Source organism: Leptonychotes weddellii, chromosome 9 (assembly GCF_054177405.1).
Source record: "Leptonychotes weddellii isolate Sample4059 chromosome 9, ASM5417740v2, whole genome shotgun sequence".
Lineage (NCBI taxonomy): Eukaryota > Metazoa > Chordata > Mammalia > Carnivora > Phocidae > Leptonychotes > Leptonychotes weddellii.
The window spans coordinates 66,054,276-66,066,136 of record NC_138377.1 but is presented as its reverse complement, the minus strand read 5'-3'; positions in this window follow the sequence as shown (position 1 = coordinate 66,066,136).

The following is an 11,861-nucleotide window of genomic DNA, read 5'->3' as shown; positions in this document are numbered from 1 at the left end:
AGATCATGACCTGAGCCAAAGTCAGACACTTAACCAACTGAGCTGCCCAGGTGTCCTGATATCAGTAAATCTTATCTACAGGGAAGGTAGACTAGAGTGAGGCTAAAGCTGTAATTGGTTAGAATAGCAGTCATTCGGGCGCCTGGGTGGCTCAGTTGGTTAAGCGACTGCCTTTGGCTCAGGTCATGATCCTGGAGTCCGGGGATCGAGTCCCGCATCGGGCTCCCTGCTCAGCAGAGAGTCTGCTTCTCCCTCTGACCCTCCTCCCTCTCGTGCTCTCTCTCATTCTCTCTCTCGCAAAAAAAAAAAAAAAAAAAAAAATTATAGAATAGCAGTCATTCATTAACCAGGAAAAGAAAATGTTTGGTATTTTGTGTGTGGCACAGTGACCTTGTTTCTGTCTGTGTTTAGACAAAATTATGCAGTGGCCTTGTTCAGTATCACTCTATCATGGTCTTGGTGGCCTTGTCGGATATTGGTGTTCTGTGAGATTATGTCCAACAGGATAATACGTGGCCTAGCAGTGAGCACCAGGCCCGTTTCAAACAACACTGGGAACTAGTTATGTCAGATCAATGCCCCGATGTCAAGAACAGCTTTTTGCTTTCTCACTGGTAATCCCCAAGAGTGGTTCAGAGCTACATTTAGAATCTAGAGGATACAGGGGCACCTGGGTGGCTCAGTTGGTTAAGCGTCCGACTCTTCATCTTGGCTTGGGTCTTGGTCTCTGGGTTGTGAGTTCGGGCCCTGCATTGGGCTCCACGCCCAGCATGGAGCCCACTTAAAAAAAAAATCTACAGATACAGGCTTCCATTGTATGCCAGCACTCTTCAAAGTGGAGATTGTTTTGCATTGCGGAGAACTCAAGAATCTGGTGAAAGCAGGTTGCATAGGCCAAAAAAATCTTGCTTCTTGGTTGATAACCAAAAAATACTTGAGATTGTAGATATTAAGTGGCTAAATTAGATTCTATCTCCCTGACCCCTCTGGCTTTGGGCAAATTACCTGGCTATACTTCATGACTTGATTTCTTTCTGGATATAATGATATGTAATAATAGCTAACTCCTACACTGCTTACAACACACAGGACTGCTCTAAACACTTCACATATATTAATTTATTTAATCCTCATAACAATCTAATGAGGCGGGTGCTATTTTTATCTTTATTCATAGATGAGGAAACTGAGCACAAAAGGTTAATGACATGCCGAAAGCCACATAGATAGTATGTCAGAACTGGCAGGCAGGGGGCACAGAATCTGATGGCAAGGATTGAAAGCATGATTTTAGGTCAAGATGACAAATAGTGGGGGTGCCTGGCTGGCTCCATTTGTGGAGCATGCAATTCTTGATCTTGGGGTTGTGAGTTTGAACCCCACCTTGGATGTAGAGATTACTTAAAAGAAAAGATGACAAACAGTGATTGACTACCCACTGTAAGTAAGGCTGGGTGTATACTAAGGGCTATTGAGGTGTGTGCTAGGGGCTGTAGAGGAGTAATCCTTAAAGTTGGGCACGTATACAAGGGTGTGCAGAGAAGTGGGATGGGAGAAGTAAATATTAAAATTTCTTCTTATATTTAATTATCTCCCCTTTAAAAATTAGTCTTTTTATGCTGTAACATGACCACAGTTTATCAGGACAGAAGTATATGCATATAATTTAAAAATAAATGTACAAATAAATATATTGAGGAGTGGCCCAACATTTTTTACTAAGACAGTTGTGTAATCATTGCAATAGAATGGACAGAGATGGACACCACAATGCCCCTGCCTTCCAAGAGTTAATTGGGGATAGAAAATTAATTTTTAAAGTGTAACTAATAGACCACAGTAGATAAATTTCTGTCACAGATCAGTTCATGATTATGTGCCACCAGATCAACTGGAGACATAATAACATAATTACAGAAGGAGGAGCCATTCCCACCATCTCTACTTTTGCTCATAGGTTGAGGACGGCCTTGCTCCGGCTGACGATGGCGGGCCGGGGCCCGAGGGCGGATGTGGCGGAGGCAGAGCAGCCGGCAAGGCGGCGGCGGAATGCGGGTTGGCTGCAGCCCCCCGCTAAGCACCAGCGCCCCCTGATGCATGGGCTGCAACTGCAGTTCCAGCGTGTCAGCCCCCCTGCTCCGCGACGCTTCCAGCCCCGGGGCCGCGTGGGACACAGACAGCTCCGCACCGCCCGTGCCCCAGCGCCCGAGAAACCCAAGAGGGGTGAGGTTCAGAACCAAGTTTCCAACATTGCTCAGACACTGGGAAGGATTTATTTGTCAGCCACATTTTCCTCCTCATTGCTTTATGTCACCCACCACCCCATGTTTTGTCTGTGTTTAGACAGACAAAACATGTCCTTTTGTTCCCAGTGCTTTCTACCTCCCTAAAATCTTTTTGTCCTGGGTGGTTTGTCAGGTTCGAAATTCTCAGTCCAGCATGAAGTACTGCCGAGGAGAGAATCAGACAAGGTGAACAGGAATTTTGCCGGTCAAGTTCTGCAGTGGGCCTAGAAAGTAGATTAGAATTGACGTTAATGTCCCACTCCAGTCTGAGCGGCAGTGATCTTAAGACAGGTCCCTCTACAAGGCCTATGGGACCCTGGGCTGAGTGGCCATGCCTCTAAAACTGGGGTTCTTTGCTTTTTTTGGGGACGTGGACTCCTTTGAAACCATGATCAAAGCTAGGTCTCCTTCCAAGAAAAGTGCACATATACATAGTCAAAACTTTGCATACAATTCCACCAGTTCAGGGGTGTACAAAGCCCATTCCTGAAGTCCAGGCCTAGAAGTCAGGCTGTGAGTGAGCACTTGAAATTTCTCTTCTTTCTGTATTCCAAACGGCTGAGAGTCTCTGGCTGCTGAAAACCCAACACTGAATTAAGTAAAATGTTTTGTGTAAATTTCCTTCACCTAGCCTACTCACTCCATGGGAATGGGGTGTCTTTACCCTGGGGATTCAATGTTAGATTTGTTTCATATGGTTCTATATTTTCAAACTTCCTGCTGGAGCCAAATGAATCTTTGCAAAAACAGCTGAAAGTAGAAAAATTAAGTAAGTTTCAGTTCAGTTTAACTTCAGCATTATTGAGTACCAGTTACATACCAGGCACCAGAGATAAAGATGCATTAGACACACAGTCCCTTTCTTCTTTGCACCCTTCTTCTTCCCACTTATACTCCCTTACTTGGCAGATTATAGTCCCGCTGGCTTAGTAAGTCTGTAGTTGCACATCTATGCAAGAGTAAAGACTGAGAACCTCTCCTCTGGGATCAGTGGTCCTTATGGGGATTTCCCCCAGGTCTCAAGGCTACCTATTTTTAGCACTTGGTGTTCTGGAGAAATCTGTTGCAGGGTCTTCATCTTCTGTCTAAACTTTCAGGGCCTAGTGACAGGCTGAGCTACACAGCCCCTCCCACATTCAAGGACCATGTGACAAATGGGAAGACCAGAGGTGAAATATCCAGTGAACTGTGAGTTTTTTTCATTTACACTACACTGTTACTCTTTCAGCTTTAATTGGAAATGCATCATTTAGGGAACAAGTGAATGTTGGCATTTTCAAGTCTTCCCAGCATAATCAGAGAAGATGAAAGTCAGCCGTAGGTCAAATTTCAACTTCGTTGCTTAAAAATGGGAAATAAGCATCTCTCTGTCTTTGAAGGAAAGGCAAATAAAAGCCCTTTCCTAGGTGAAGGTATTCCCTCTCTTTCCCTTTCTATTTTTCTCCCTTAGGTCGTAATTCATTTATATTTCTGTTTGACACTTGAGAGCTGTATTTTGTAAGATTATCCATCACACATACCAAATTAATAACTCCTCTTCATACATGTGAGAACTCAGTTCTAAATCCCTGTAAGAGCAATTTCTACTTCTTCTTTTTTGTGGTTAATGTTCCTAATTCTAAGAATGTAATTTCTTTCAGTAAAGTCATAATTATGACTAAACTCATTGGTCTGTGCATGCCTAACAGTGCTCATGTTATGACCAGCAATACTATGCTAGTGGAAGAACCACCCAAGTCTCCTGAGAAAATGTGGTCCAAAGATGAAGATTTTGAACAGAGAAGCTCTTTGGAGTGTGCTCAGAAGGCCATGGAACTTCGGTAAGAGTGTGGCATTCCATACCTCAAACCATATGAACTGAAAAAGTAAGAGATTTTTATTCTTATTAACTCTGGCAGAGGAAAGGAGAATGCTTGGGATTAAATTCAGTCTTAAATTCAGTCTGAGAAATCTTAAATTCCCATGTGGGTTAAGAAATGGATTCACCTGAAGAGAATGTTTATGTACATTGGAAGATTTGCTGTTTCACATCACAGAAGGAAAACTTTTTCATCCTCATCACCAGATAGGGGTTCTCAGTCCTCACTGTGCATCATTCTTTTTTGGAGAACTTTTTTAAAAGTAGACTTTATTTTTTAGAGAAATTTTAGATTCACAGCAAAAATTGAGCAGAAAGTATAGAGATTTCCCATATACCACATACCCACAGCCTCCCACACTGTCAACATCCCATTCCAGAGTGGTGTTTTTGTGATAGTGGATGAACCCATACCGACACATCATTATCATCCAAAGTCCATGGTTTACCATAGGGTTCACCCTTTTTTTTTTTTTTTTAAAGATTTTATTTATTTATTTATTTGACAGAGAGAGAGAGACAGCGAGAGCAGGAACACAAGCAAGGGGAATGGGAGAGGGAGAAGCAGGCTTCTCGCCGAGCAGGGAGCCCGATGTGGGACTCCATCCCAGGACCCTGGGATCATGACCTGAGCCGAAGGCAGACGCTTAACAACTGAGCCACCCAGGCGCCCCGTAGGGTTCACTCTTGGTGTTACACATTTTATGGGTTTGGACAGATGTATAAACATGTATCCATCATTGTAGTATCACAGAGAGTAGGTTCATTGCCCTAAACATCCTCTGTGCTCTGCCTTTTTATCCCTCCCTACCCCTTACCTCTGGCACCACTGATCTTTTTACTGTCTCTGTGATTTTTACCTTGGCCAGAATGTCATATAGTTGGAAAAATACACTATACAGTCTTTTCTTTTTTTTTTTTTTAAAGATTTTATTTATTTATTTGACAGAGAGAGACATAGTGAGAGCAGGAACACAAGCAGGGGGAATGGGAGAGGGAGAAGCAGGCTTCCCGCGGAGCAGGGAGCCCGATGTGGGACTCGATCCCAGGACCCTGGGATCATGACCTGAGCCGAAGGCAGACGCTTAACGACTGAGCCACCCAGGCGCCCTATACAGTCTTTTCAGATTGGCTTTTTTCACTTAGCAATATGCATTTAAGCTTCCTCCATGTCTTTTCATGGCTTGATAGTTCATTTCCTTTAGCCCTGAATAACATTCCATTGTCTGGATGTACCACAGTTTATTTATCCATTCACCTACAAATGACATCTTGGTTGCTTCCAAATTTTGGCCATTATGAATAAAACTGCTGTAAACATCCATATTCAGACATAGTTTTCAATCTGGAGACCTTTTAAAAGTACAGAAGCCTGGAGGGATGGTGGGTGGGTGGGGTAGATTAAATGGGTGATGGGGATTAAGGAGGGCACTTGTGATGAGCCCTGGGTGGTATGTAAGTGATGAATCACTAAATTCTACACCTGAAACCAATATTACTCTGCATGTTAACTAACTTGAATTTAGATAAAAATTTGGAGGAGAAAAAATGTTCTATTCCAAAAAAGATAATATTAAAATAATGATATATGAGGTAAAACAATATAAAACATACCACACAAAAATAAATAAATAAATTAATTAATTAAATAAAATCAAAAGCTTGTGTATCTTATAATTTATTTCATATAAACAGATCCTGAAAATTAAAAAACAAACCAACCAACCCACAGAAACCTGGGCCCCACCCCAGAGATTCCCTTTCAATTATTTGGGGGTGGACTTCAGGCACTATAGTTATAAAGATTTCCCCAGATGATTCTAAGAAGCAGCTAAGACTGGGAATCATTGAGATAGAGCCTAATGAACCCAAATCTACCTCAATACCTTAGAAATAATAAAGAAAACATGGTCTCCTAGGTTGAGAAATAATCTTCCCTTGTGTTTCCCTCCATATCTATACCTTTCTGGTTTCTCTAAGGAAACAGGACTCAGACTCAGCTGGACTTTATAAGGTTTATGGGAAATTGTGAGCACCCTAATTTTAAAAATAGCTCTTATGTTTTCTCATAACACAGGGTTTAAGGTTGGTGGTGTCTGTATTGAATCCCAGCTAATATGAGGGGAAATGGGAGAGAGGAGATTATTTATTGGGGTATACATTCACTTCCTACTTCTGGTATGCTGTGGGCAAGGTAAAAAGGCAAGAGGCAAGAGGAAGATATTCTTATTTGGTACAGTATTGAGGGGAAGGGTGTTTAATTCTGTCCATTCACAGAATGTCTTAGCATTGTCTTCTTTCTCCAGAGCTTCCATTAAGGAGAATATAGAGCTGATTCGGCTTAAGAAGCTCTTACATGAAAGGAATACTTCATTGGTAGCAACAAAAGCACAATTAACAGAAGTTCAAGAGGTGAGCTGCCAGGGCAGGGCAGTGTGGGATGGCCTGGGGCCCTCAAATCTCAGACCCCTGGCGTCCTTGGCTATTTGAGAAGCGCTACTGGGCCCAATCAGGCATCCAGTTCCAGTGGGGACTGTCTGTCGCCAGTATGGGGGGGAAAAGAGTCAGTATTATTTTCTCCATTATATACATGGAAGACCACAACTGAGAGAAATTAAATTGTCACACAACTTATAGGGGATATTCAAATCCAAGCCTTGTAATTCCGAGTCCATTCTTTTCCCAATACTTCCATTATCTCTCTATTAGGAAGAAGGCTCAAGCCCTGCCTTCTAAGGTGGAATTAAATGGGGTTAACTTGTATCAGAGTTATCAGAATCACAAACCCGGAAGGAAAGATCATCTGGCAGTGGAGTGAATAATAAAGATTGGCTGGTACAAGTGAAGTGATCAGGTAAAAAATGACTGCAGTGCTCTAAGAGAGACAGCTAAGGGTCCCAACCAAGGCAGTGAGAGAGGCCCACAAAGAAAGGGCTGTATTGGGAACTTCCAGAAAGTAGAAGAATGGACTTCATCACCAAAAGGGAATGGGTGGAGAAAAAAGGGAAATGAAAGATGATTCCTGGTCTCTAGCGTGGGCAAGAAGATGATGGTGGTGTCATTCATCTAGATTGGCTACAGTTAGCACTGCCCTGGGTACTTCTGATGGGGAGGAAAGGCATCTTCACAAGGTCAACCCCCAAACCTGTGTTTTGGAGAGAACTATGCATATGCTTGTATTCGTTTGACTTGGTTAATTTTGGTAGCACTTACAGAATGTGGAAACATGGGAAGGAAGATAATTTAAAATTGTATGGGCAAATAGCAATATTTGTAGGATTACATTTTTTTTTAAAACCCCATCTATTCCTCCATTGCATTAAAGGAAAAAAGGAAGCAAGCCATTCTAAATCCTTACCCATGTTAGTGGTAGTGGTAGAGATGACCTAAAATGGTGAGTACTCACCCACAGTTGTTTAAAATGTAGGTTTTACAATTTGTTTTTCTCCAGCAGTCTTTCTAGTCATTGTTTCTTGCACACATACTTAAACATGTTTGCCTTCTCTTAATCCCTTAGCAGTAAAATATGGTGGTCGGTAGCACAGACTCTGGAATCAGACAGGCTGAAGTAAAGTTCTGCCTCTGCCTCTTGATAGCCCGATGACTCTGAGCAAGTGACTTAACTCTCTGAGCTTTGGGTGTCTCATTTTTAAAGTTTCAGTAATAACAACTACCTCTCAGATATGCTGTGAGGATTAAAAAATAATATATGTGAAATAATTATAATGATCATAATGTAACAGATAATGAAACACACAGTCCTGCTCAACCAGTAACAGCTGTTGTAGTTGGTTTGGTTAGTGTTGCTTTTTCTGTTTCTAAAACTGGAAAGAAAACTCTCTGAAGCATGCTGAGTAAGAGATAGCACCTACTCTGAAAATAACTCTTTTTCTTGGATATTCCACCAAATGCAATACAAATGTGAATAAATGACCCTTCATGCCTTTTAAAGAAATTGTGTCATCTGCTGTGTTCACAGACTTCCTGGCAAGCTAGGGCAAGGGAAAAGTAGCAGCAATTAGTAAACAAGTACACAAACTGACTTGATTTATGAAAATTTTAAAATATCACTTTTTTTTTGTTTTTTGTTTTAAGATTTTTTTTTATTTATTTGAGAGAGAGAATGAGACAGAGAGAGAGAGCATGAGAAGGGGGAGGGTCAGAGGGAGAAGCAGACTCCCCGCCGAGCAGGGAGCCCGACTCGGGACTCGATCCTGGGACTCCAGGATCATGACCTGAGCTGAAGGCAGTGGCTTAACCGACTGAGCCACCCAGGCGCCCCAGAGAATTTTAAAATATCTCTTAAACTAACCATTTAAACATTTGCTTTACAGAGATAAATATCAAAACAAATACTGAGTTGATAAATCAGTAGAATAATATGTATTTCTTTCTTTCAGGCATATGAAACTCTGCTCCAGAAGGTATTTAATAAAGATTGCTTAAATCTCTGTTTCTTAATAGTAAGAGTAATAACCCCCCCTCAAAATTTGTGTTAATCTTCAAGTAAAAACACCAGAATTTAGCCAAGTAAATCGAAGTTATTGTGACCTATAATTTCTATTAAGACAAATGTCCTATTACTATGATCAGAATATATTTACTGTGCCATTTTCATTAAACTGAAATATGAGATCTGAAATACATGGAATAGTATTTTTCAGCCTATTGCTAGAGAGAATTATATAGCATTTGTTCAGAAATTCCTAAGAGTATTCCTCTAGCATGTATAAGGTGATGAAATATAACAAAGGTGTTGCATACCTCCTCTGATGTTCTTAAATGTTCAGCGCCATTCACTCCTGTGAATGGGGTGCAGGTGAAGCCAGGTGAATGGCCATGATGAAGAGTTACTAAAGCAGAGTTCCCAGCATGAACAGCCACAGCTGTTCCTCACCAGAGAACTTCTGCACACTTCTGAGTTAGCATATCACTTTGCTAGGTGCAAAGGAAAGAGTGTATCACCCTAAGAAGCATTCAGATAGCTTAGAACATAAAGGCAGCCATGAAAAGTTATCACTTCACTTAGAGCCAGAGTTTAATTTGAACCTTGGGAAAATTCATGCTCCAATTATGCATCAGAGTTTCCTGGAGTGGAAAATTCTCACTGACAGGAAACGATACTTCTTGAGCAACGCTAGAGTGATAAACAAGGCCAATTTACAGTGCAGAGGCACCATGCCATTAATCAAAGCCATTCTTCTTGACATCCACTAGGGAATGCTAGGGTTGCCAGTATCTTGAGATATTTCTGCTGAGTGATATGACCATTCCCAGGGCAACTTTCCTTTTGCCCCAGAATCAGGGAATCCTGAGTGCAGCCCATGATGCCCTCCTTGGGCAAGTGAATGAGCTCAAGGCAGAACTGAAGGAGCAGAGCAAGAAGGCTGTGAGCTTGAAGAGCCAACTGGAAGATGTGTCCATCCTGCAGATGACACTGAAGGAGGTAAATAATAGTAATAATTGAAAGGTGGCATCAGTTTTAAGTTACATTTCAATTTCAGAGATGTTAAAAAGTATATCTTAGCAACATTATGGCTATTTCATTTTTTCCAATGAGAAAAATGAGGCTCCAAGTGGTTAAATAATTGCTCAAGATTACACCATTAGGGAGAAAACTGGGATTTATAGGGTTTTTTTTTTTAAGTTTTTGCTGTATTACAATGTTCTGCTGCTTCCTTAACAGTAGAAACCCAGACACCATGAAAATTTGCTACAGAGAATCCTCATTATTTCCAGTAAAAGTTTCTATCACACCAGTTGGTTCAAGTCTTTCTAGTTGAATGGCTCCTCATAGACATGAGACATGAACATAGAAAGCCTTCTACCCAAGCCCCACTCTGCCACAGAAGAAGGGAGACGTGCAAGGCCACAGGTGTTACAATTTTTATCTCAGGCACCCTACTCTCATTCTTAGTTTCAGGAGAGAGTTGAAGATTTGGAAAAAGAACGAAACTTGCTGAATGACAATTATGAAAAACTCTTAGAAAAGTGAGTAACAAGTTTGGGTCCCAGAGCACTGTTTGTTATAAAAGACAATTATAGAAAAGTGCCCTCACATTCTAAAACAATGCCTAGTGTGGATAAGCGGAAGCTGGTACTCAGCACTGTTAGTGAGAATATAAATCGGCACGGTCTTTTTAGAAGGGAATTTGGTGCTATCTATCAAAATGTTAAACATGGGGGCGCCTGGGTGGCTCAGTCAGTGAAGCATCTGCCTTCGGCTCAGGTCATGATCCCAGGGTCCTGGGATTGAGCCCCGCATCGGGCTTCCTGCTCAGCGGGAAGCCTGCTTCTCCCTCTCTCACTCCCCCTGCTTGTGTTCTCTCTCTCGCTGTGTCTCTCTCTGTCAAATAAATAATTAAAGTCTTTTAAAAAAAATGTTAAACATGCATATACATGTATTTGCAAAGATAATGTATAATACGAATGTTTTTTTCTATTATAATTTTTTTATTATGTTACGTTAGTCACCATACAGTACATCATTAGTTTTTGATGTAGTGTTCCATGATTCATTGTTTGCATATAACACCCAGTGCTCCATGCAATACGTGCCCTCCTTAATACCCATCACCGGGCTCACCCATACGCCACCCCCCTCTAAAACCCTCAGTTTGTTTCCTGGAGTCCATTGTCTCTCATGGTTCCTCTCCCCCTCCGATTTCCACCCCCTTCATTTTCCCCTTCCTTCTCCTCATGTCTTCCATGCTATTCCTTATGTTCCACAAGTAAGTGAAACCATATGATGATTGTCTTTCTCTGTTTGACTTATTTCACTTAGCATAATCTCCTCCAGTTCCATATAATAATAAGATATAATATAATAAGAATGTTAATTACTACGTTGTTACTAATAGTAAAAAAAAAAGGTGGAAACATCCAAATTTCCTTTAATAGAGATTAAATAATGTTGCATCCCCACTATGAAGCTGTTAAAAATGAGGTAGACTTATGTGTCTAAGATATATTATTAAAAGAAAAGTCAAGTTGTAACAGAATATGTTAACTCTGACTTATTTATGGGGGATGTGTGTGATGTGCCCGGGTGAGAGAGAGAATCTGCAAACCTCTCATGAGATGAAAGGATTGGAGTAGGGCAAAGAGGCACCTTCACTTTTAATCTATATACTTCTGTATCATTTTAATTTTTTACAACAAGCATATATTCATTTATTAAGTTTGAAATTTAAAATACCTGGAAGTCTAGGGGCATCTGAGTGGTGCAGTCGGTTAAGTGTCCGACTCTTGGTTTCGGCTCAGCTCATGATCTCAGGGTCATGAGATTGAGCCCCACGTTGGGCTCTGCACTCAGGGTGGAGTCTGCTTAAGACTCTCTCCCTCTCCTTCTGCCTTCCCCACCCCTCCCCCGCTTTCTCTCTCTCTAATATATAAATCTTTAAAATACCTGGAAGTTTAAAAAAAAAAGTTAAATATGCCTTCTGTCTCAGTTAAAGGCTGTAGGGGATAGATTGGGGAGATGGTATGGGAGCATCCTGGGAATATCTGATGCTCTTCAACTCAGTGAAACAAAGTGGTGTGGGGATTATTCACTTTGAAGAGTCTATGTAGCAAACATTACTATTAGCCCCTTCCCTTCATCACTCAGAATGTTATCTGCTTTGATCATCATGTAATGTATGGCTAGGAAGTGCCAAGAACTTTTTTTTTTTTAAAGATTTTATTTATTTATTTGACAGAGAGAGAGACAGCAAGAG